We start from the raw sequence: 27,746 nt of genomic DNA, 5'->3' as shown, positions 1-27,746 counted from the left end.
TTATATCATTGTTGATTATGCTGTTTTCAAAGAAGTTTAAAAAGGGGAGAAAAGCATAAGATTTCACTCAGAATAAAACCCAAAATGTCAAAAATCAAGCTCTTAGTCTTTTTCAAAGCATTGATGAACAAAAATATGTACAATTAGTTCCACATGAGAAACATAATTTCTTAATGAAAAAAAAGAGCAGAAGAAAGATATAACACAGAAAAATATAAAACACGCACTCTTGAAAATTGAAGTGACCTTTGCTCTGACAGCCTGAAAGAAAGCAGCACAAAATTCTTTATTACATAGATTCAGATGATGTTTAAAAAATTGCCTTCTCTATGAAATATGATGGAAAATTACACTAGGTTCTTGTGCATCAGCCAATATTAAATTTTTTTACATGAAATGCAGTTTATCTATTTTGAAGTAAGAAAAGAAAAAACTGCTAAACATCATCAGTAAGCATTTTGTAACATTACATAAATGCATTTACAGTCAGTCTAAAAATTCAATTGCAACATGTTTTCTAGGATGCAGGACAGAAGCTCTGAAACACATTGTTCAGTGATGCACATTGTTCAGGAATGCACAGTGGCTCTTATGAAAGTGAAAGCAATTAAAAAAAAACCCAGGAAGCTGCTTCAAACATACAGAACTTAGGATGCTCCCTATTAGCATAGCTAATGGACGTGGTGAGTCTGTTTCAGTACTTCTGAGTATAAAATGACTAAAGCTTTGCCAGCCATTTCAAACCTATGTAATTCTGACAAAAGTGAGAAAGATTGCAGGCAATCATTTTATCTGGCAATCATAAATCTTACAAGATTTTTTCTCTGAAGACATACAATTGTCTCTATTTCAAGTTGACTCTCAGCTGGAAAATTTTACAATAGAATTGTGGACTTCCAGAAAAAAAGATGAATTTGACGAATAACCAATGCCATGTATGAGATAATACAGCCCTAATACTTAGGATTCCTGAATATTCTCTCTTTTATGTCCCTCTGCATACATAAATCCCTTCCATCTACTCAAGCAGATTTATGTTCTGTCATCCTGAAGTAGATCAGCAATAGAGTCACTATTATCTTGGGCAATTCTGACCGTCCAAGAAGAAGCAACTACTTCATCTTACGGTGAAGACGTGTCCATTTTAGTGTGATGCTATAAGGACCGGCATACCCATGAACAAGTGCTGACAGCACAGATATCCAAAACCTCACAGAAAGAAGGAACAAATGTTTGAAAGAATACAATGTTTGAGGAAAAGCAACATCTTACCCTCTACCTAAGGAAGACCCAAGTCAGCCACTTGGGGCACTCTGCTTTCCAAAGCAGTGACTGACGCCTGGAAGTCACGTTGTGGTTAAGTAAAGCATGTGCTGTGGGTAACTGCGGCCCTGAGAATTGCCTCCTCACAGCTCACAGGTATCTGAGTCAGCTCGAAACAAGTCCAGAAAAATAAATCAGTCTGAGGTGAGCTCTGTGCTAGTACAGGTGGTTCCTGGAGCTCTGTTTGCTCGGGTATCTCTATGGTGTTATCAATGACCAGAAAGCAGTGCAGGCATACCCTTACAGTGCAGTTACCTGCTCTTTTCTGCCCAGGGGAGAAAACAGACACTGAAAAAGCTGTGACAGGGAAGTATAGGAGATATTACAGCAACAGTCACCACAGACTGATTCACCAGTAAGGGGAGTTAAAGAACTCTTGATGGAAGATAAGTTGGGAGTGAAATGCAAAATTCCTGGTCATTTGATTTAAGAAAGAGATAAAAGTGTCGAGCTGCCAAAAATAAAGCAGGAAGTTCCTTCTCCCCCCCCGCCCCCCACATTTTCACGGAGTAAGATTTCTAAGAAAGCAGCAGCAAAATTGTGAAACTTTGTGGGATTCACTTGTTACTTGGATTATTTCATGTGGTTTTAGTTACACAAAACATTTCCTTTAGCAATAACCATTACAAACCAAATCCATACTCAGAGAAGAAATTATGTAAAGAAGCTAAAATTATCACCTTCAGCTACTCACATGACCACTTCAAATTCTTTTGCATGATCACATATTCTTCCCAATTCCATTTCAGCAATTAACATTTAAATCCAGAAATTACTTAAAGCCACCAACTTGCTTCTAAGCAAGATCACCCACCTCCACCCCTCCCAGCATAAGAAAATACTGGATTAGAATAAAAAATTATATGAATAAATTTAAAACACTATATGGTCTTACAGAAGGGTATGAGAACTGCCTGGGTAATCTATAGTAATTAAGGTCAAAACAAAAAATGTGATGACCTAGCAACTTCTTGGTTCGTAAGTTCGAAATTTACATTGAAAAAATGTTAGGGAAAAAGAGTGGAATTCCCATGAAAATAAAACCAGTCCTCTCTGATATGCTATTTCAGCATCATAAATTATTTTACATTTTAGAACATTCCTGCAGTATTTCCCCATTTAGAGAACATGCAAATGAAATGAGGTTAATGGATGAAATAATTTGAAGGTATGTGAGTTAGTCTTTCAAGTATATTTACAGAACTTAACAGGCACTGCGCCATTTTGTGTTGGAGCTGAAGGAGATGTTTGCATCTTCCCCATGACCACACACAGTCCTCCAAAAGCCCTTTTCCCCCCTCTTTCTCTTTTCTCTACAAGGCCTAGTCTTGTGGGATTTCTGACTTCAACTTGAATCGCTCACTGCAGAGTCACACGAGCTGGAGCTCGCACAAGAGAAACAGACTGCTCAGCTGGAAGCACTGCCTCTTTCAAAGGCTAGTAACAACATGAAACTTCACCCTGCTCCTCTCTTGACTATATGGAGATTAACCTGAGAAATAAGCCAGTGAAAAATCCCCACACTTTTAGAAAGGAATTCAGTCTGTTTCTGTTCTGAAATCCTCCTGCACTTCTCTCTTTTTTTCCATGAACTATAAATGCAGCACAGGTCAATATATTCCTAATTTAAGTGCCTGGAGTTACAGGACTAAACCTGAAAATAAGTTCTGAAATAGGGGGTTTTCCATCCTTTTCAGTTTACGATTTACCCTAAATTACACAATGGATGAACAGGCTTCTAATAAATGGATATCCACTGACAATGTTTTTCTTAGTAATCTTTTCCATATGTGTTTAAAAGTAGTCCAGGATGTACAAAGTTCAGAACCTCTGTGTCAGAAAAAAAGAGTTCTTTCGAATCCTCATATCAATTGCTCAACTGATTTACACATGGAGTGAAAGTGGAAAGTATGTTGGTTCAATGACAATAGACATGTCATAAACATTTCTGTGTGAAGCCTTTTAGATGCTAACAGACTGAGTCATGGCTAGATATAAATTATCACTTGGTAAGACAGTTTATTCAAATGCAGCTATATATGTCATGAACATCAATATTTAAGAAAATACGTAAGGAAACAAGTAGTACTTGTAAGAAAATATGCAGTTCACCATAGAGCCTATGCACTTATTTTTTATATGAAATTCTACTTAATACTGCCATTTCCTTTTCTGGTATTCAGTTGCTTTGGACACAAATAATGACATCATCAAATTTCCAGGACAATTATCCCACAAGAATGGGAGATTTTGCAATTGAATGTATGGTGAGTAGGGAAGATCCAATCATAACTTCTCAAGAAAGATATTTAAAATACTACTATAAAATTTAGCAATGAAAGTATAAATGGAAAGATAGGACAGCCATTTCACAGACTGCAACACAATTTAAAAGAACAGACAAATGGCAAAATATTAGTGTGAACCTAGCCAGGGAGTTGGACTGCAATAAAGTAAATATAAATTATGCAAAAGTAGTATCAGTTTCCACTCTTCTATAATTAGTATTAATATCTTTGACTTCAAGTTTTGTTTAAGTCTGAGGGTCCTTATGTTTGCTTCTATCAAACCATTCCTCAGATCAAGGCAACTGAAAAGATGAATTTACTGCATTTTGATTGACTTTCTATTGGAAGTGTAATAAAGGGTATTGGAAAAAACCTAAATGTATATTACATCCAATAATGTCAGATCCTGAGAGCAATGGGTGAAAGCCAAAGCTTCACTCTCTAAAAAAGATTATTTAACAAACTATCAGGCTTAAACTTAATTATTTTTAAATTGTGTTGCATGTTAGTTTTTCAGATCTTCTGTTTTAAATAGTTTTACCAAATTTAGACTTGTTTACAATGTATGTATTTCTATTAAATACAATAGCATGAGATTCCACCCTGGCAGGACACCTGCTAACATATTTTATTCAGGTACATGTTCCCACTGCAAAGCCAATTACATTATTTCAAATCTTTTAAAATGTTCTCTATTACTGCCTAACATAACACCAGGTTGTCTCACAAATCAAATCTCCTTCACATCACAGTTTGCCTGCATTAAAGCAAAGAAGATAACTTTATGTTGTTATTGTATGTAAAAGTCTGTAATGGTTTCATTTAGAAGTCAACTTGCTTACTTCCACTCAAATATTGAAATGCTGAATACTAGCAAATGTTTAAGTCATATTTTGTTTATGTGTGTAAATGCGTAATTTTAATACTTTTTTTAAAACTTATTTTCACAGCTTGGATCATATCTCTCTGAAATGAATGCCCAAGACACAACAAACCAGAAAAAGAAATTGTAATGCCATATTGTTTATATGCTTGCTTTGATTAAAAAATAACAAAACAGACAAATGAAATCCAGACATGACCACAGAGAAATGCTCAGAGTACTTTTTCAGACTATCCTTGCAGATTTCCCTGACAAAAGGTATATGCATATGGGAGATGTGTATATAATTGGAAAGACCATTAAATCATACCATTTAATTTGGAGGTGATTCATAGTGAAACACTTCAAATTTCAAGGTGTGCTGATTTTGACTGGGGTAGACTTAATTTTCTTCATAGTGGCTGGTATAGGGCTGTGTTTTGGATTTGTGCTGAACACAGGGTTGATAATATAGGGATGTTTTTGTTATTGCTGAGCAAGGCTTATATACAGCCAAGGCCTTTTCTACTTTCCATATTGCCACGCTGTTGAGGGCAGTGGGGTTGCATGGGAAACTGGGAGGAGACACAGCCAGGACAGGTGACCCGAACTGACCAAAGGGATATTCCATACCATATGACATCATGCTCAGTGTATAAAGTTAGGGGAAGAAGGAAGAGGGGGACATTTGGAGTGGTGATGTTTGTCTTCCCAAGTAACCATTACATGTGATAGGACTCTGCTCTCCTGGCTGAACACCTGTCTGCCCGTGGGAAGCAGTGAACTAATTCCTTGTTTTGCTTTGCTTGTGTGCATGGCTTTTGCTTTCCCTATTACACTGTCTTTATCTCAACCCACAAGTTCTGTAGTTTTTACCCTTCCAATTCTCTCCCCGATCCCAGTATTGGGAGAGTGAGTGACTGCACGGTGCTTGGTTTCTGGCTGAGGCTAAACCATGACACAAGGGTGGCAGAAACTATGTATTAAGTCTAAACAGCTACAGACTCACTGGGTGTATTCTGCTTTTTGCATTCCACATCTTACAAAGCACTCACGGCTGCTCACAGTGGCAGATCCCACAGGGAACACATTACATTTGAGCTTTGTGACCTGCAGTAATGTCCGACGGATTTGCAAGTGCAGCTTAATAGGCTGGTTTTGAATTTGGAGTCATTTGGAGTCAATTTGGAGTGGTTTTGATGTAAGTCACCTTAAAAAGGCTGTAGAATAGTATCTGTGATCAAGACACACAATCTAATAGCTCTTACAGTTTAATTGAGGGTGAGAATAGGCATTTTTTATGACTGTTCTCTTCCAAACCCACCTCCTGCCCCCAGAAGAGCTCTTTCAAAAATTGGGCTGAATGACACCTGGAGGCAGCTAGGAGACCTGATTTCCAGAACTCAGCTTGAGAAGGTATAGGTATGAAGGACACTGTGTGAGTAGGGACTGGGTTGTCCTTGTTACGGGGGAATAGTGACCTAGATAAAAAGTATATTTCATAATTAGCATGGCTCACTGCCTGAGGATAAAAGAGTACACACAGTTTTACTCTCTTCAAACAATTATAGTGAAGGTGGCTAGAGTTTCTACTAGATGCAGCCCCAATGTTTTAGAAGAAACTTTGTAATACTTCCCATTATCGATTTTCTTAAAAAAACCTAAACAGTTAAGGTTTGGACTAACTTTATTCAAATACAAGGTATTCTACTCTCCCCATAAACATGAAACATTTTAAAGAACTTCATTACAGATTTATAACTTCAGATCATTATTGTTTTATGATTAAAAAATGAGTGACTTAAGACAAAAAGCTCAACATCTTTAAACTTCATTTCCATTCAATCTCTAATAAATACCATCTGCTGTGTACTTTAGGGATATAATACCCGTCAAAAACTCAGCCGTATTATGAGAACCGGCACCAAGTTGATCTGAAATGCATATTTGAACAGATGTGTTTAAATTACATCTCTCTGTCTATCCACACACATAAATTCAGAATAAGCGTGTGTTGATTTAAAATGCATAAAAAAGGGATTTGGAGATGCATCAAAAGTGAACAGCATCTCAATGGATCAAGGCTCACATTACTAAAGGTCATCCCTAAAAATAAAGTTTGAATTTATTACGGGTTGCACCAGGGAACTGTTCTTGGGAACTGACTTAATGTTTGCTGCACTGAAGCGGCCATTGAAATTACACTAATTTTCTATGACCCTTCATTGTTTAACATTAGAGCTGTCAGGCATGGTCAGAAATAATAGGATCTCAGCCATAAGTAGCTGAGAATATGATATACTTTTTCTCAGTCTGACACAATGCTTATCACCAATACTAAACATCTTGGGCTCTGAGGACCCATCCACGTCTGTTCCAGTGACAGTCATTTAGCTCTTCACTCTGACACAGAAATCAGGCACATAAAACAAAATTATTAACGTGCCTTTTTGGTATGATGAAGCCAAATGAAAAAACTGCAAGCAGCCCTCCCTTAACAGATGTTAATTAAAAAAAACCAAAACAACACAAACACTTTCCAAACTTGTCTTTTTGCCCCTCTATAATCTACAGTCCTGCAATGTTTCAGGGACTTTGAAGATAAGACAGACCAGTCCAAAAGCCCACCTGAGTCAGTAGTCTACTGATAGCTATGGGCAGCAGAAGCAGTCCAGGTTTAAGAAGCAGAGGCCTTCAGAATACCTACCTCTTTCCAACAACTGGATTTTGTCAGAGAGATGTTTTTGTAAGCAGTAGCCTCTGATGGACTTCTCCATTAATTCATCAGTCTCCCCTTGAATCTAAACCCCTCCATATCATAACCACTTAAAAGAAAAAAAAAATCTCTCCTGAGCCTGCCATCTGCTAATTCCATTTGATGTCTCCTGATTATTATGCTGGGTGAGATCAGTAACAATTCAGTTCACCTTCTTGGTACTCCTCATGATTTTACTGACCTCTGTTCTAGTCCCTCTCAATCAGCGCTTTTCCAGACTGAAGAGTTCTAAATTTTCTTTGTGTGACAGATCTGCCATATCTCTGATAATCTCTGTTAGTCTTCACAGTAACATTGCCCATTGTAACATATCCTTTCTGAGAGAGGTGTTGACAGCATCTGTTGGTTCTACTTCAGACAGAAGCCTGTATTGTGCCTGTTGACAATACAGGCACAAGATAAAAATCTCTTAAAGTACTTCTAGAATTTAGATAAATGACTTGCTTTAAAAAATTTTCTTTCAATTTTGGGTTAATTTGTTTTCTAGTAAGCAGGTAGCAAAAAGTATTGTACCTTATACAAGGTAAAGGACGAGAGAGAAATACCAATGACGGTTGTTTATTTGTAAGAAAATGCAAGTGCAGCACTGGTAAACATTCCACACCTAGAGAAACGTTACATCTCAAAATCATTAAAATACACTAATGTTGCAACAGCCACGTTCTGAAATTTGCTTTAAGAGCAAAGTCTGCAACAGGGGCTACAAACTGGTAAAAATCTCTATCCAATACAATCAGTGTTAAAATTGACAAAAAGAGGACTCATACTACTGCTTTACTCTGCTATGGGAAAACAGAAATTGCCAAATAAAAGATGGAAAAAACAAAGTCTCTCAACAGAGACAGAAACACTATGATGCGTCCCAATGTACCTTCTTCATAGGAAAAGCCCAAGATTACCAGCATATCTACACCTTCTTCAAATCAGTATCAGCCTTCACTTCTTTCTGAGCTATTACTGAACAGAAATTCAGAAAAAAACCTGTCATTAAAGAGACTGAGCAATGAATATGTCTTCTCAAAAATAAAGCTGAGCAGAGATGCCATCTCAAAAAGTCAAAGACTGTGCAGCTGACTTCAGCTAGATATTAAATAGTTGAGGAGCAATAGTCCTCTCTTAGTATATTATTTCCCCCTAAGGTATGAATCTGATGGAAGTGAATAACTTATTGCAGAAACACACTGGCTAGGTGAAGCTTTAGAACATCAATAAGCTAGAACTGAAACTGAAAAGAAGGCCAAGCACGTTTCAAAGACAGGCCAAAGTCAGCAATAGGGCAGTAAAGGGGAACAGAAGAAGTTGTCAAAGAGTAATAGTATGACAAGTTGCAAGACTTTAACAGAGAATGTAAGATTTCTGTCTGAAGTAGAACCAAGAACTGATCAAGAAAAAAAAAATTAAGAACTAAAATTGCCACTGGGCCAGCTGTTTTATTCCAAGGTTTTGTTTCAAGATCATTTATATTAGTAACTTCTGCAGCACAAAGAAAGAGAAGAATGGCTGCTGCAAGACAGACATTAAAGCAAAGCAGATTTTGAGGAAAATATGCTCAGCTGAAAAGAGTTACCCCCAAACAGCTGATAGATTTAAAAAAGACACAATTCTTTCACATCACAAGCTATACAAACAATTTGAATGGACTTTTTTTTTGGTCGTATTCCTTTGTGAGAAATCCTCACATGAAAAGTTTTCTAGTTGCAAGCATTCACAGGACTGATACTGTGAAGGAAACACCAATTAACTACATATGCGTGATGTGCACTAAATTTAACATAATCTCTGCTCCATTTTCAAACTACCTAAAGAAATACAACTTGTACCCCACTAGCTGATCATCCAAAACACAGCACCTTATATGCTACATCCTTATTGAGAAAGTACTTAAAAAAGATGTTGTTATAATTAAATTTCAGAGTCACAGCTTTGAGAGAGCCACAGGCAGGTTGTTTGGGGCAAGGTTTTAGCAGCCATAAGCAGTTTTCCTGAATGTTAGCCAGAGACATTTAAATCACAGTTCATGTACTCTAAACAGTGCTGCAGTTCTACACCAGTCAGTTTTTGCTGTACATCCCTATACATTCCTAAATGTGAATTTTTCAGAGCCTTATACCTCATGAAATGCAAATGGTCCAATTTTCAGGGATGCTTTCCACTTACAAATGTAGGACATTACTATCTCTGAAACAACAGGCTTTGAATATCTGAATATGGAAGAAAAGACTAGTAGTTAAACAAAGTTAATCTGATATTAAGAGGATGAAATTAAGAACAGAATGAAAAATAACAAAACAGAACAGCATTTTGGATAGCAAAGCTATGATAGCTATAATTGTACACCATAATTCAGAAATGTTCACAACTGCAGACTTAATACTTGTAAAGTCAGATAGTTTTCAGGACTAACAGCTGCACAGAGGATGTAGGGGGCTGGAAAATGTTTCAAGGTAGGCTTGAAATTTATGGCTTTGTAAAGGGAAGATCTGGTAGGTCAAAACCTTTTACTATCACTGCTCTACAACATTTTTTCCCTTAAAGAGCAATATTTGTACATGACCACATGGAAAGAGGCTGCATAGGGAACTACTACTTCTGCGAGCAACAAAAAAAGCAAATTTGAATAATAAAAATAAATTTGTCAATTCTAAGAGTAAGTGTAGTATTTGGCTCAAAACTCTATACATACACCCTCCCTACTCCATAAAGATTCAAAGCTGCTATTGTGTAACTGAAGTTTTTCGGTTTTACTCCATGTTACACTGACAAATGTGACTATATGGTCTTAAAACTTCAGATCAATGTGTGACACAAGGACTGTGATGTGCTCAGAACACAGCCCTATATAGCTTCAGAATTAAAGTTTCAGAGGTAACATTTCAGACTTACAATCAATAATATTTCCTTATTAAGCCAAAACCCATGAGCTTAACTTCAAAGAAATCCAGTGTGCTTTACTAATGGAAGTGTGATAAGATAAAGTTAATTATATTTCTATATAATCATATTTCAATCAACATAATGCAATACAACTTAGATCACTGGGAAATAGAGAATTTACCTTGCAAGAATTAGTTTAAAGAAATTATGAAGTAAGTGTTCCAAAGGACACGTGTATAAAGAATTATTCACTTGCTCCCATAAAATATTAATTGGAACAATATACAGAAAGAGCTGGGCATGACTGCTGAGTTAATGGGCATCACCAAAGTGAGTTCAGAGTATAAGAGATCCCGCAGGATCGATGCATAACAATAAAACACTAATTTATGTATCAGCTAGTAAAACATAATTTAGAGAAAAATACTGTGGCTTCTCTTCCAAGTGGAGGAATGCGCTTAAGTTTTCCATGCAGTTGAGGACATTGGGCAGAAAGAACAAAATCACCAGGAAAACAGCTCTAAAATCTCCTAGTTCACCTCTCAGAAAGATGGACTCAACCAGCCAGGTTCTCACGTACGTTATGTTCTTAACCCTTTGGAAGCAGTTTCCTTTGTCTAGAATTGCCAGTAACTTAAGAACATTTCTTTGTAAAAGACAAAATCCATTTAGTATATTGGGCTCAATAGAAGTAAATGCATTCCTTGAAAAGTTTTGAAGAAGAATGTTCAGATTTATACATGCACACCATTCTACACATACAGGACATCACAAGCAAAATCAAGAAAAGATGATATTTTAATTGCAGACTAGTTTGTCAACGACAAAGTTAAAACCATACAAAATTAATAGACACTGTTGCCTCAGGTATGCTCTTACACATTTCTCTCTGTTCAGTTCAATGAACTACTTTACTTTCTGTGTGTCACTGGCTGCAGATGCCTTAAAGATTACGATTAGCATAGTTTACCATGTTGTTATCAGGACAACAGTATATTTTGTCACAATCAAAAACTTCAAATAAAATAAAGGTCGGTTAAACGTATGGAAGCTCAGGTGCCTTTTTTGAAAGGACTCTGACCTTCACAGGCTGCACACAGTCACAGCTCCTAAAGTCATTCAAGCAGTAACTTTGCTGCCTAAAGGTAGGCTCACTACGTGGGAAATTAAAAAATATAAATTCAGACAAATTTAAGAGGAATGACGCTCATCAGTATGAGGATAGGTATCAGCATATAATAACAACAGCAAAACTATTCAAGAAGTTGAAATAAATTTTACAAGTTTGGAAAAGATAAGATAAATGAAATCACCCCAACTATTTAAATGGAAGCCTGAAAGGTGGTCACCTGAAACATTTTGGGCTTCTATGTGTCAGATGTCCTCCATTAAGATGGAGAGGGGGCACAGTACAAATGTGTTACCACATTTTAAAGTAAAATAGCCAGAAAATGAAACTTTCAAAGTTAAAAAACTCATACTGCGGAGAAATAATTAAGGAAATTTGATGTTGTGAGCAGTTACCTCATTTGACCTATCAGTGACTGAAAGTTAAAAAGAGAAGTACTAGCACAAAATCATTAATATGGTGTTATCACTGAAGAACCATCAAAGACAAAATTAAAAATATGTTTGATGAAGAATTCAGAGATATGACAGCACTCCAATTATGGCAACCATTCTTTGGCATCACTGAACCATTAACATTGGAATAGGTAATGTATGAAAATTGTATTTAGGGAATAAGGTTTCAGGTAAATTTAATAGCAGTGTAAGATGAATAAAGATGCAGCTGAGAAGAATTACTTCTTTCTCATATATGAATATATATAATTAGATAAGAAATTGGTACCAATTGGGTTTAGCGACTTGATTCAAAGCATAGGAGTAATATCTAATGATTAAGGGAAACAGATTTTCTTGTATCTAGACAGGGTAAGACAGAAAGATCTGGCACATGAAGTCTCAGAACCCAAAGAGAGTCTCTGAGGCTCCCACAATTAGAAAATTAGGCAGGATGATTACCATGGAAAAGGAAATAAGAATCAGCATGAAGCAAGGCAACTGCTTAAGAACTAGCATCAGTCATATAGAGGAAAATGGTAAACTTCAGAAAAACCCCAAAGAGGTGATAAAAGCCAAGAAAGCAATATTTACATAAGAGGAACAAAACTGAAAACCTTTAAAAACATCATTATAAAAGGACATCAGCAATGTCCTCAGACAAGAATACTAAATCTTAATATTAAATACTTCTGATAAATGAAAAAAACCCCACACTTTTGTTACTAAAGAGACAATTACAGAAATAAAGAGAGAGTATCCTGATAGCGAGACTGACAGAGATGAAACAAGTGCTATTTTTCAGGTTCCCAGTATTCTAATTAGAGAATCATATTACAATTTGCAGGGGAAATAACCTCTCCAAAACAGACGCTGACAAACTTCTTTCTTACTACTACTGGAGCAGGCTTCAGCTGCAGAATTAAATCAAATCAATACTGAGAGACCCAAAAAATGTTTCAAATTAATGGAAAGAGGTGGTTACAAATATTCAATTTTGCATGATGAACACAAGTTTGAATTTAATAGTTACCATGAACTCTCCCTGTTAAAGTCTACTTAAACATAATGAATAATTACATGAGATGTGCACACTATGATACAGAGGGAGAGAACACAAAAATGGAATCTAATCAATTCAGTGGACACAGCAGTGTTTGCATTCAGACCATATCACTGAAATCAATTTTATCAAATCACATAATGTTCCCCGATAGCCTTTGGGCATCAGTTAAAGAACCTGAAAAGCCTGCCAAATGCCCGCCAGGCACAACAGTACCCTTTTGGCTCTGCAATAACAACACAAGACATGAAGAATTCTTAGGCAGAAAGATGGATTCACAACAGTGGTGCAAACACTGTAAATTCCCTGAAAGCTGAAATCAAGTGTCTGGGTATAACTTGGTGGGCCTAACACAGACACGGGTTTTTCTACTTTGAGAAAAACAGAAGATAGAGTATAAAAGGAGGTTTGAAGGAATTGGCAAATTGGGATCACTGCAGATGGAACAAGTTGTATCTCAGACAATTTAAGCTCACTTAGTATGGACAGAATACTGAGCAACTAATACAAAACTGCATTCCGAAAATACTTATTCCATGTGGGTGGGAGGTTCAGATATATTTGAGTAGGTGAAAAAACCCTGAATAAATTTAGAAATTATTTATTGATTTAACCTTTGAGTCCATTAATGAAAACTATTTCATCCTCTGTGATCTACTGTAAGTCTTTAAAATTCAAAACACCTCCCTTCCCTCAGTTTCAGTGCCAGTACTGAAATTCCAGGAATTTCAGTAGATTTGGTTTACAGCTGGGGAGTAGTTAGGCCTCTTGTTAACGATTTTTGTAGAATTTTACCTTAGCAGAAAAGAACAACATTTGAAAATATTTATTTTATTTTACAGTTCTCACTTTCTAGGACACTTGTGTTCTCTTTTAGACAATACCTCAATTTTCAGCATAAAAATAGGTTTAAATGTTAGTATTTCTCCCTTTAGGGAAAAACTGAATATTGAAAATATTAAAAAAATTAAAATCTCTTTGGCATTTGGATTGCTGTTAACAAAAATTAACAAAGCAGAAATGTGCTAGGAAGAAGGTAAAGAGCAGTTATTCACCTATACACCACTTCAGAGAGGATGAGTTATATACAGTGGTATACGCAAGCACTGTGAACTGTGATGTGTTTTATGTCAGCACTATCCAAAGAAACATCCTTCAGGCCCATATGTTTCATCCAGTAGCTCATGAAGGGAACTTTGCTCAGCTCCCTTCAAAGACAGAATACACAGATTAGACTGAATGCTAAGAAACACAGCTAAATGGAAGGGTTAAACGTGTACATAGCATATCTCAAGGTAAAATCTGTTATGGATAAGTAAATAATCTCTCTTCTTCAGATGGACTCTGGCAGTCACTGTAGATAATGCAAGAGTATGGAAAATATGAAGAAAGGTACATTGTATCTCTAAAGACTGATGGAGAGCTATCACTCCTAGGCAGCCTCCTCAGTAGAGCATCACTTAGCAAAGATGTAAACGGTTTCAAATGTCCACTTTGCATATAAAAATACAAAAGTATGATGCAGAGTACAGTTGCATAAGATCTAACTAAAGGAGCTGTTAAAGAAACAGCAGGTGAACCCTATTCATGATTTTGTAACATTCCTCTCATCTCCTGTGAGACTCTCAGGAATCTGCTAAGCTGTATGAACTCTTCATCAATGGATACAAACAGTTCAGGGATTGCTCCTTGGGGCTGTCACCTAAAACACAGAAGGTAAAATGTAGGTACAGTACACAGTAAGCATCCATACAGGAAAGCAGGAGGTTTAAGGAGAAAAGTAAGGCACATTGACTTTCCTAAAATAACTTAAAGTTGGATGTCACCTTGGAAAAGCACTTCTGAGATTCCACATGGGCTACCTTGCCTTTACGGAAAAAAGGAACAAAAAGAGAATCAACAATTAGAGTGCAAATCCCTTTTTTCCTTCCAGCTAAAGAACATACTACCTTCACAGACAAGGATGACAGTGAACTCCCAAAGGGTACTGAAAGGCCTAAAATCCATTGAACTTTTGCAAAGGTGGATAGAAAGATTCAAAATTTTAAAATCCTATGGTCCAGAATCCCAGCTAATAATTCCAGAATAAACTTGTTTTGGTGAAAAAGGTAATTTTGCATTACCTATGTAAGCCTGCAGTGTGCAGCAGTGGGATCTCAGCACAGCCATGGGCTACGAGCATTTATCAAACTTGCAAAGACAGCATTTCCCACTGTGAAAACATCTCTTTTGGCCTGCTTCGGGACTCAGGAACTAGGAAGAAAGTTGTGTATGAAGAACACACACTCCTCTACCTTGGAGTTGTGCCTCGCCAAGCCCTCAAGTCTGGCTTTCTGTGGAGACAATGCAGATGCTATTGGAGTAATTGAGAACTTGCACTGTGAGTGACTTCCTTGACAAAACAACACACTAAATTTAGGAAGTAAATACTTTGAAGATGCTATTGCAAGTTTCTGTCTTAGGGCTCAATTATCAGAACGATAAGATATTTAGATGCAATGTGTTCTTTCTCTCAGAAAGTAAAGGCAGTTTATTTACTTATGAAGGAAATATACAACAGAAAATTAAAAAAGGCACACACAGGCAAATAGGAAAAGTCAAATCTATACCAGGTCAGAAATTACATTCTTGTTTCAAGGGAATGAAAAGGCAGAATGTCAGAGGAAAAACCTCAGGATAGAAGTTTAAAATAAAAAGATAAACTATTACAAAGAATTCATTAGGAGTATTAGAAGAGGATTTAAATTGAATGTGAAACAAGTTTTTGTGACAGGGTTAACAAGTGAAAGCAGGATGCTCAAACTTAACCAGATGTCTAATGAAAGAAAAATTAAATTCTGTGCAAACTTTATGCATGGGATATACCCTACAGAGCCTACATTACAAAAAAAGAACTAAAAGTCCCCAGATCATTGTCATTGTATAAACATAATCACAGTTGGAATGCACATTTAGTTCAATCAACAAAACAATTTTTTGTTCTTAAGAATTATCTGAACATTTGCCTTACAAAAAAAATGTTTATTTGCATTATTCATGAAAACACAAAAATATTATCTCATTTAATGTGATAATTACTGTACTTCACTTTAATACTGTCAAGTAAAAGCTGTAGTTTGTGAAAACATACGTTAAAAGACAGCCTTCAGCTTCTGCTATTCTTGTAATGACGAAAGCCCTCAAAATCCCTCAAATAATTTTGCATTCTGTAGAAAGTATTACTAAACGATCTAAGGTAACCAACAAAAGCATATTGACTTATTCCCATCAACTCCATAGGATATTTAAGACATAAATCAGAAATGTAAATCTTAACACAATCATGTCTAATTTTTTATGTCAAATTTTAATGTTTTTGAAGACAACTCAGACACTTTCTTTGTACATCACTCTGAAATACTCTGGCACAGCACTAAATGTTCTGCTCACTAAGTTACGATAAATGGCAACAAGGACTTTTTTTTCTGCAGAAAGGTGTACTGGGCTTGTGTGGCAAGGCTCTGGCAGTGGGGGAGGCTGCAGGGGTGGCTTCTGTGAGAGGATGCCAGAAGCTTCCCCCTTGTCCGACGGAGACTATGCCAGCCGGCTCCAAGACGGACCCACCACTGTCAAGGTTGAGCCCATCAGGGACAGTGGTAGCACCTCTGGGATAACAGATTTAAGAAGGTGGAAAAAAACCCTGCACAACAACTTCAGCCAGAGAGAGGAGTGAGAATATGCAAGAGCAACAACTCTGCAGACCCCAAGTGGGTGAGGAAGGAGGGGGAGGAGGTGCTCCAGGTGTCACAGAGATTCCCCCGGGGTGAAGACCATGGTGAGGCAGCTATGTCCCTGCAGCCCAGGATGTCCATGGTGGAGCAGAGATACACCTGCAGCCTGTGGGGGATCCCACACTGGAGCAGGTAGATGCCCAAAGGAGGCTGTGACTGTGTGGGAAGCCTGTGCTGGAGCAAGCTCCTGGTAGAACCTGTGGCCCCTGGAAACAGAGGAGCCCATGGTGGAGCAGGTTTTCTTTTAGGACCTGTGACCCGGTGGAGAACCCACGGTGGAGCATTTCATGAAGAACTGGAATCTGTGAGAAGGACTCAGGTTGGAGATGTTCATGGAGAACTGTCTCCTGTAGGAGGGATCTTATGCTGGAGCAGGGGAAGAGTGTGAGGAGTCCTCCTCCTGAGGAGGAAGGAGTGGCAGAGACGTGTGATGAATAGAATGCAACCCCTGTCCCCCATCCCCCTGCACTGCTGCAAGGGAGGAGGTATGCTATATCATAAATATAGAGTGATCTGGAAAGGTAAATGTACAAAAAAAATCAGTTACTAATGGTAAAATTACATTATTCATTACAACTTTTATTTACTGTGTCCACTGGATTTCAAATTAAGCCACGCACACAAACTTCTCTTCATTATATGTAACATTTTCCATATATCTGTATTTCTGACTTTTATTGAGAATCCATAGATCGGGAACTGTTTCAATTTATATGAATCATTTTTTATACACATAGCTCAAAATTTTTAGTGTCTTATAGATATATAGCCACCCTGCTTCAAGTTAAAAAACTGAATCTAATATACAGAAAAGTTGACGGAACACTGGTAGGTAGCTAGTAGGTATGACCTGCTACCATTTTTAGAGCAGATGAGCTGAATCAGATATTAAGAGAATGGTGGAAGAATTCTTTTCTGTTTCTAAACCAGCTTGTGTTCAGATTTAGAACTGCTGTATTTATTAGGAGAGACAAAAATGGAAAATTAAAGTTTAACCTACATTCTGTTTAGATGGTATGTGATGAAAGGGGTTAATACAAACTCACCTATAAAAGATATGAAAGTAGTTCAATTCAGCAAAATACTTCAAAGTAGTAAACATTCAAAAAATGCAAACAAAATGTCATAATAGTTTTGTTCAGGAATTTAAAAAGTTTTGATGATCATTTCCTATTGTAAGGAGTTAAGGAAATAATCCAAATGACTGGCAGTAACACAGTTTCTCATTTACTTTCATCTTAAATTTGAGCTAAAAATGATCCTCGGGGAAAGTACTCCCTGCTAATTTCTAATTAATGTTAACTGTCCAGGGATTGCAGGCTTCCATGGACAGGAGAATAAAAGGTTAAAATTAACTTCCGCTGCGTAAGACACAAACCTTGACTCTCAACACCTACGTACACGCAGGTCCTAACATAAAACCTAAGGGAAGATGATATCCTCATGCATGGGTACACAATAAAATGCTTCAAGAAAGCAGATAAAGAAATAAAATTAAACCCCAAATATTTTAAACTTGGTTTTCTTCTTCTAAGGTATGTGTGAATAACATTGATTAGGAAGTGGAACGACTCGCAAAGATATCTGCCTTCAGTTACACAGGGTTGTCAATGCTGAAACAGTGCTCTGCAAATTTGCGCTAGAAACTATCTCCTCGTTTCAAAGATACAGAAAACAATTTTATGGAATATCAATTTGAGTGATTTAAATATACCTTAAACATGTCAACCCAGCTTTTAAAGTTTTGTTACAACAGCTTCTGCATTGAGGATCAGATTTCCAAAACACGTTCCCCTTCTTCTAGTCTTAGATGAACGTGAGGCACAGTTAATATTATTGCTGCGTTTAAATTCATAATTTGCAATCACAGTCAAATGTTTACATGTTTAACTAAAACTAAGTGAATCCATAGCAGCGCATGCACCCAAGTATCATGCTGATAAAAGTCACAAAATCACGCTCAAAATTTTACTCTACAAGGTTTCATTTACAAATTATTCTAAACATATTTCTGCTGATAGCAATATTGGTTAAAGAAAACTTCTCTCTCACAATATTTAAATTACAATGCACTGCATCCACAGTGTTCATTTTATACACCAACACACACAGAATTAAGGTATATATTATTGTACCTACTAAATGGAGCCATAAATACACCCCACAACCCCCCCGCCCCCGAAAACCAACAAAAAACAGCACCAACACCAATAACCCTTGCACTTTCCATTTTGGTGTATTTAAATTCCAATTTGCTTTTGCCTGTGTCCTCTCAGCTATTCTCATGCCTATTCTAATTATCACATAAGATCATAACAAACTTTGGCGACAATAAGGTTCAGACTCCAATTCCTATGCGGGCCCCAGTACGTGATAAAATGCTGTGGCAGAACTCCCTAAGCCATCATTCTTCGTTGACTGCAAATACATTATACTACATGGTGGTTACAGCCTATTACTACAAGAACTAGTAGGTAAGGAAACGTGAAGGAAGCAAAGATTAAAAGGAGATTTCACAGAAACTCTATTTGCTTGTTCTCTTTTTGGAGAAAACGAACATTTTAAAGTGTCATACCACTAAAAAGGAGGAATCTCTACTGCTATGTTTTTTTCCCAGCTGTTAGGATTTTCCAATCAGTGTCAACAGTCACACAAGTACAAACCAGAACTAAGACAACTAAGCAAAGGACAGGGTTTATTTCCCTCCATTCCAAAGTTATGTGGGTACACAGTAAGTGACAGAGTGAAATAAAAGAGAAGTCTCATTCTTCAAGTGTTCAGGTTTATAACCTGGGTTTCTTGGTATATGGTCTAACGCAGGTGGGGGAGGCCCAAGAATATGCTACATGGAAAAACAGTTTGTTGGTCACAGTTCATAGTCCAGCTGGCTTCCTTAGCAATTTTTAGGATTGAGTGTGTGAGTCAGGTACTCCCAAAAACTTAAACCAACAGTGTGGGAGCGATCGTCCCTCTACAGTGGAGAAATCGTGCCAGCCTATTGTTCAAACCCGAACCTACAATCCGTCTGTCTCCCTCCCTGACCCTGCAGAATCTTGCATACAGCCAGACCGTGACAGACAGTAGATCTCCTCTCACCAAGCACTAGGGCTAAAAAATAACTGTGGCCAGATACTGTGGGACACAGACACACACACACACAGATTCAGCAGTAGAGCTACAAACAATCACATGACCCATTTTTCAAATGTATTTACCACTTCTGTAAGAAAGTTGAAGGCTTATGTTGGAATTTGACTCAATGGAGACAAATAGTTCAGAGAGACCGTTATTTTTCTTTAATACAAAGCTTTTTGAAGGAGACTGATTCAAATCTGTTGGGGTTTGTAATGCCCAAAAGTTATTAGCCCAAAGCTGACTGCAAGTCTGTATGGAACTGTGCTCTGATCTCAAAGTTGCCTCTCCTGCTAAGGGTCATGAATCATTCGAAAGTCAACCAGGGAAGCATCTGACACAGCAAGCCAGAAGACAGTTAATTTCTGTGGCTTTTGAGTCTTGACAGTACGTATTTTTTCCAGATTTAAGATGAAATGGCTTACAATCAGCCACTCTGGCTTTATATTCTTCTATGCCTAAGGTGCTTGGACACACTAACATATTTTCCAGCTTGAACTTGCATCTGAATCTCAATTTTCCAGTAAGTGGTTTCAGAAGAATTTATATTGCTTCTTGTGCCTTTACATATAACCATATTTCCAATATTGTCTTCCTGCTATGAAGTAATTTGACAGCTGTACTTTGACAATTTCTCCTACTAAACAAAATGAGAATTCTATAATGATGAGAAGCAAAACAGAAAGACAAAAAAAAAATTACAAGTGCATGAGATAAGCAATTCAGCTGTGGAAAATAAACTTTCCTCTGCTATAGCCACTACTCTTACGCACAAATCTTTTACAATTTCATGTTTGTGATTACTTTGCCATGAAATAAATAAGAAGTTTACAACTATAAATTGCACTCTCATTAAAAAGAGGTGAATCATCAACTCATGAGTACAAATTACAGACCAATATAAGATGCACAAGAACACAAAATTGAGCTTCCTTAAAGTAATTTGTGATCTGATTGTCCCCAAATGAATGTACACACAAGAATTCTGGATAGCAGAACTACCATGCCTATTGCATGCAATGGTGTTTTAATTACATAGCTCCACTTTTAAAGTGGCTTAACAGCTTTTTCGTATTTCCACTTACTAGTTTTCTTCATTTACTCATCTTAGGTTTAAAGAAATAACCATTAAAGGGACTGACTGGCTACAGAAGTATTGCTTTTTTATTTCTTCAATATTCTTTCCAACTTATTTTCACTGAAAGCTCGACACAAATGTAACTTCAACCAGCACTTATCAGCTGGCCAACTACCACCTTCATCAAAAATTCTTTTGTGCTGTATTGTACAACATGATCAGAGTAACATGGTTTTCAAAATTAATTTATTACCTAGTACTATGCCTAAAATCAGAAACATGTACACAAGTAAATAAACAAATACTTTTCTTAAATGTATGAAATATGAAAATTTAATACTGTCATCAGAATTTTCACATCTGAGCACTATAATGTATACACATATCTTGGATTTATATGTATACTAATATGCTATCACAATAAATACTTATGTATCAACATATGTTTGGATATGCTTAAAAACACAGGAGCAAATTAAAGCTGAGCATTACATGTCAAATCAATCTGCTGTTAAGCAAATTGACATGAATTAAAGTTATTATTGTTTTAAAACCAAATTCCACTCCCTCTTAAGTTCTAGGTTCTTTGTTTCAAGACACTGAAACATAATGCAAATATTTATTCAGAAAAAAAGTGATTTTAGTTATTTTGTTTAAAAATACTAGAGAAATATAGTATCTTAGTAAGTAAAAGCAGGCATTTAAACATTACAAATATTAAATGCTCTAAGAATAATTATTTCTACTACTGCAGGATGCTTAAAATTCCTCCCTTTTATTCCTTACTACAGATTTTATATAATTACTTCCAAAAAAACACATTCACACACCTTCAGGGTGAAGAGGAAAAAGAAAAAAAGATACCATCTTGCTACACTTAAGAAATGGAATTGGATGTACTTTACTAATTTCTACTCTATCATCTAACAATACTGCCACTAGGATTTTGCAGAAGGAAACTGCAGATAAGGTTCCCAGAAAAAAGAAATCCTAACCATAACTGCATACGGAAAGTATCACTCCAAATGACTTTATGAATTCTAAAAAGAGTAAGCCAGCTCATATGAAAAGGATAATAATAAGACTAAATTGTTTTTACATTTAATAAGGGTGTGTATCTTCTCTTTTCAGCAACCATTCAAAAAATGATTCCTCCAAACTTTAGCCAAAGCAGAATATCACAGTGTTGTGATCTTCAAGCATCCGAACTGCAAATGCCCTGTGTGCACACTAAGCCTGCACTCAACAAGCTGTGCTCATCCTGGGAACTTCATTTCCCAGGCTTCACCCTCCAGTTTTTACTATGGGAGTGGAACAGTAACAGGAGTACCAGGAAAAAAAAAACAAACTAACCCTCTCATAATGATTCTCTTATCTCCAGATAAATATGTGTATTATTTAGAAGAAAATGCTGTAAAATGCGAATACCACGAACATCCTGCTTAAACAAGTCAATTGCTCCAGAATCCAAAGATATTTCATATAAAAAATTAGGGAGCATATAGAAATTTTGAAGTCATAAGTTTCATAAACAGTATCTTCCCAAAAAATAAATAGGTGGAAGCTACATTTAGTGTCCACTAATTTTCAAAGTAGTCTCTAACTTTACAGAATCAAAGAATATGCGGAGTTGGAGGGGACTCACAAGGATCATCGAGTCCAACTTTTAGAATTACTTTAACATCACATGAACAACACCCTGACAGATGTACAAACAACAGAACAATTAAGAGCCTACAGCCCAGAAAATTCTTAATATCCTTGATGCATTTGGCTAGAAAATGGTGACTAGTGATTTATAAAGTGGCAACATTATAAATATGAACCATGACAGCAAAATGTCTCTCCATGAACTAACTGAAGCCTGGTTCAACAATGTGTAGAAAGTGAAGACAAAGATTAAGAAGATGCAGATATTTGTAAGTGACTTTCCTTCCCTCCTTCCATTCCCACTCTAGGAAAGTATATGTCCTTGCTAAAAAGTAGGGGTACAGTAGCATTAGCTGAGAAAAGGGCAAGCGAAAACGGAAAGACTGCCCTCCTAAAACAACATTCAACTTCGTAGAAGTAACGTTACAGTAAAAAAACCAAAACTATCCTGAAATGCCTAATGCTTGTCTCTCCCCAGTGTCAGTTCCAAACAAAAAGAAATTCAGGTAGTTGCATGCTAAATATTAAAAATTATCATAATGAAATTAATGGACCTGAAAGTGTTCATCACCTTTGAAACCTCTCACCTACTTGTATCTCTTTCCATGACCTTGTAAGGCAAATGCAAGGCAGGAAGGCTTATGAATTTGGGAACTGTTTTAGGCAAGCCTAAATTTAAATTTCAAGACACCTAAAGACAACTAATCCTGTGGTAAAGGGAGCTTATAGTCCATCAGAAACTACACCATGAAACACTAGGCTCAAGTCTAGACACCAACTTAAATTTACCTTTGTGCTGTATGAGTTTGGTGAAAACCAGCCATGTTTTAACTTTTGGTGTTAATTCAATACTTTCTAAAAACACTCAATTCATGTAAAACATAAAAAGAGACACGTTTGGTAAAGTGATTAGTTCAGACTCCAGGAGCAGACAAAAGACAGAGTGAAGAGAAGAGTCCAGAGACTGAAGTATAAAATTACAGATAAGTACCAAATACACTCAGCAATTTCTTAGCAGAAAACGTCATAAGGATTTTAAACAGATGACATTTGCAGTAGTTAGACTGACAGAACAGATGTACTAAAACCCATTAAAAAAGCTGAAATCTCCAAGACTTGTCACGGTTTGTTAGGGACACGATTTGCACATCTGCAAAATGAGCTCAACAATGTCTCTTCTCTGAGAAACAAAAGTGCATTTTGAGAAAGAAAATGAAACATTTATTTACATTGTAAAAACATGAGGGATTTGTTATAGTCTACTTCATAATTACCTGCATTTTGAAACTGAGTAGAAAAACGTATATAAATAATAAAAGGTTCTTTAAAAATTATTGCCTTCAAATTCTAGTTTCAGTAGCAGTCATAATAACGTGATAAAGACAATACTACTGCCACAACACTTGGGATAGCTTCAAAACTACAGGTTGTCTGGAATAGCTGCAAATTTGATGATGATTCATTTAGCTGTTTATCTTTCCTTGTGGATTTAGCAATATTCAGGAGCTTACCGTATGGACATCTTTCAGAAGAAAATTATTTAGAGTTACAAGTTACATGCAAATATTGCTGTAAAAACTGACTAACATGACTGGGAGGAGACAGCAGCAGGGTCCACTTTGCTCCCAACCACGCTACTTTACCCTGAAGCAGTCTGACAAACACCCAAGCAGATGAAGCCTGGCTGCAACAAAAGAGACAAAGTTGGGGCAGACAAAAAGAAATACAAGACAGTCACTCCTGAATCCCCCCAAACCCTTGAAAACAGAAGTAAGAATGGCCTAGGAAGCTGCTGAACCTACATTTGCTGGCCTAACTCCTTGTAAAGCAACAGGGAAGAAGGGACTCTCACTGAAGCCAGCTGTCCCAAAAGGACTGTATAACACCTTCTCTCAATTTGGACAGTATCTCTAGTTTCTTCAGACTGGGCAGTTGTCTGTAACTGCTGTAGGCAACCAGGATTTGAGTTTACACTTGAGTGATTAATTTCCTTCCAAGCCTGTGATTTATTTTCCACTGCACACGTTTACTACTTTTGGTCCTTTACTGCCTTTTTCCAACTGCCTGTAATAATGTATCTACATATGCTGAAAAATCAAGACTTGATTACAATTAAATGGAGGCTAGGAGAGCCTTACTAGCAGGTCTTATTTTAATGGAGAAACAAGAACCAGTGAAAAAAAGAATAGAACTTTCTGCCTGGCAGAGCTGTGGTTTCCCCTCTGGCAGTCCAAGTTAGCTGGCTTTCCAATGATATTGGAAAGCTCAGATGTTTCCAGCTTGAATTATGAGACAGTCTCAAGTGAGCAGCAGCAGCCACCCACAATTAATATTATGCTTCTCTCTCAGAACACAAACAAAAGCATACTGGGAGGCAAACCCAGCTTTTCCTCAGTATTACGCTATTTTCCAAAACAGAAAGATATAGTGTTTCAGTCTAGCTCTAAATTTCCTTACTTTTTTATTCATCTAGATTTTGGTTTTACAATTCTCTAATCAAGCAGCAGTAATAGGAAAGATGAATATAAACTTTGATGAACACCGTAATCACTTCACAAACTACAAAGGTAAGAGAATACAGTCTGGACACCAGAAGCAAACAAGACATTTGGAAAACACATTACCAGTCTAAGGATTTTTTAATGGGTATATATTCACATCGCTGATTATTCAAGCAATTACAGAATATGACATTCAGATCTCAGGTTTCTTTAACAAAAATATATTCCAATTGTTTGCTTTTATCAGCAAAAGTAAATTTCAGGGGATTAAGTTTCAAAACTTCAAGATAATTAAAGCTGTCTTGCTCTTCTTGCAACTACAAACATCACCTTTCAGAAATATAATCTATGCTGAATCTTGAAAGTTGAGATCACTTGAAAAACAACTCACATTTTGATATAATGACACCACAATTAAAAGACTTTCTGATATAAGACTGAATTGGTCTCTGGATTAAATTTACCTAGCAGCAATTTCTAAAGATGCTGTATTTAGTTGCAAACACATTGAAACTAATATCTCATCCAGGAATCAGTCTTGCAAATACTCCCTACAGACTATTGTACTAGTTTCCAAAAACCACAGAGTAGGGCACTAGTCCTTAATCCCTACAGACTGTGTACAGCCCTTAAATTAATCAATGCATCCTCACTTTATACTGTTGCTCTCTAGAGTAGTTTACAATTATATGCGCAATAAATACAGACACACATTATATCTGTAGATCAGCTATTGACATATCAACTGCTCGATGGTATTTTCTTGAATACCTGAATTTAGTGAAATTGCAGTGCAAAAAGGCCAAAATATCACAGAAGGAATTTCTTTAAAAAGTATAAAACAAGTCTTCTGTATTTCAGTTTTTCACAGTCTAATGGATTTGCCTCTCTTGCTTTATATGCTATTAATTTTGCTAACTGAGCTTCATAATAAACCAAAAATGTTGTACCTGGCTGGGGAGAGTGGCTCTGAAATACAAAGTGTTGCATATCAAAAGACAGTACTAGAGTGCCAATACTAATTTTCAAGTTCATTTCTATGGTTCATGCCTGAAGAAAGTCTTCAAAGAGAGGGAAAAAGCGACATTTCTAACCTCACAGTCCCAGAGGGTCAAGAATGCTTCATTCTTTTAAAAAGTGAGTTTCAATATAAAGAGTTTCAATATAAAGAGTACTCTAACTAGAGTACTCTTGGAGAACTCTAGCTTCTCTGTAAGGTGTACAGTGCTCAGCAGGATATAAATAAATCCCTACTCTGAGAAGAAGATATGTCTGCAGTCACTCATAGCTCTACAAAGGAAGGAAAGTATTTGCTGCTTCTTGAAGAAAAAAGCCCCACAGTGTTTTGTTGGCCCCATTGAGAAAAAAATTCAGAAACCACTTGGTATATCTTTGAGATTCCAAAAGCAAAATTATGAAATGGGTCATTCTTTTGCTTTTTCCTTTCATTTTTACGGGCTTAGATGATTGAACGCAAGTCATTAAACACTTAACTGATAACCATATAGTTCCTCGCTGCATGGTATCACTTCTTCAGCAGATCAGCCTATATAATTATTGGTTTAATAGAGTTTTTGGTGAATCTACTATCACAGCAGACATCACATTCTAGAAACAAAGGTGCCATTTGGAATCCACTGATAGGCCCCATACATTTTGTGTAGGAAGCCTCTAGACAACTTTACGGCCCCAGCAATAGAGAAAGGAGATATAGGGAGTTCTACTCTGTTTTATTTTTCCTTTTTTGATAAATGGAAGATAGAAATAATATCTTTTGGCTATTAAAGTAGTTAAAGCACATATTTAATTTTAGCTATTCTGGCTCTAGGCTCTGGAGTTCTCTGCAGCAATGTTGAGTTCTGGCAAACTTTGTGCTGAGATCTTTATAGGAATATTTACATGGGAATGTAATAGCTGGCTGCTGCCCTAGGACTAAAGCCTACAAACGAGGACTTTATGCTTTTAAGTGCAAAGAAAAAAAATTATTTTACAGATAAGCACGTGTTCAAATATCCAAAATATTTTCTCTGCCTTGCATAGCTTCTTTATACTGCTGCCATATGGTACCAAGAATTTTCCATCTTAATATCTGGAGACTATTTTCTAACAGGAACTCCTAGATAATTTGGTAGTTTCTTAATAAGCAGGATAAATAAAGTTTATTATTATTTAAAATTAAGACATCAAACCAATTATTTCTTCCTTGCTAAGTTCACTACAAAAAAGCCCATGGAAAAATACGTATGACATAGATTACTATATATTCAGTGACCAGCTGTTTTAAATTTGGATATTAAGTAATTCACTCTTTTCTGTGTGCAAGAGCTGAATGATTTAATAAATTCCCATATGCCCCAACATGTGCCAGCTATACTAGGTTATCGAAAACCCAGCTGCTGTTATGATAATAGTTGCCAATGCTAAAACTATGGAAGAGAATAATGAATCAGCTTCAAGTCAACTAAGACATAAACCGACACAGTTTCACTTAAGATACATGGGAATACAATATATCTGTTAATTAAAATCTAGTGCCAAGAATCTATGGGCATTGTTCATGGTGAAAAATTAATGCAAATCAAGCTGTATGAAGACAAGCAGCTCCATTTTCATCAGCTGTCCTAGATGCACGGGAACGTCCTGTAAATTACACATATAGTTTGCAAAACAGATCCTATTGTGTCACAGTTCGCTTTTCTTTCTTACATATCATATTACATTACATATTACATGATGTGTTTTACATAGCTAGACTTCTAGATTTTCCAATAATAATAAAATGGTTATGAAAATTATAATGACAAATTGATTGGTTTATGTACAAGTATTTTAACACAATCTAAGAGTCAAAGGTACAACACCACTG

The 27,746-nt window shown here is 36.5% G+C and overlaps 1 protein-coding gene across 1 annotated transcript in view; it reads right to left on the bottom strand.

Annotated features, from left to right (window-relative positions):
* CDKAL1 (CDK5 regulatory subunit associated protein 1 like 1) overlaps window positions 1-27,746 on the bottom strand; it is a 412,737-nt gene that overhangs the window by 118,793 nt on the left and 266,198 nt on the right. The gene's annotated exons all lie outside the window — the stretch shown is intronic.

The sequence above is a fragment of the Lepidothrix coronata genome, unplaced genomic scaffold (genome assembly GCF_001604755.1).
Source record: "Lepidothrix coronata isolate B3197 unplaced genomic scaffold, Lepidothrix_coronata-1.0 Scaffold23, whole genome shotgun sequence".
Taxonomy (NCBI): domain Eukaryota; kingdom Metazoa; phylum Chordata; class Aves; order Passeriformes; family Pipridae; genus Lepidothrix; species Lepidothrix coronata.
The sequence above is the reverse complement of the archived record's forward strand: the minus strand, read 5'-3'. Positions and strand labels throughout refer to the sequence as shown.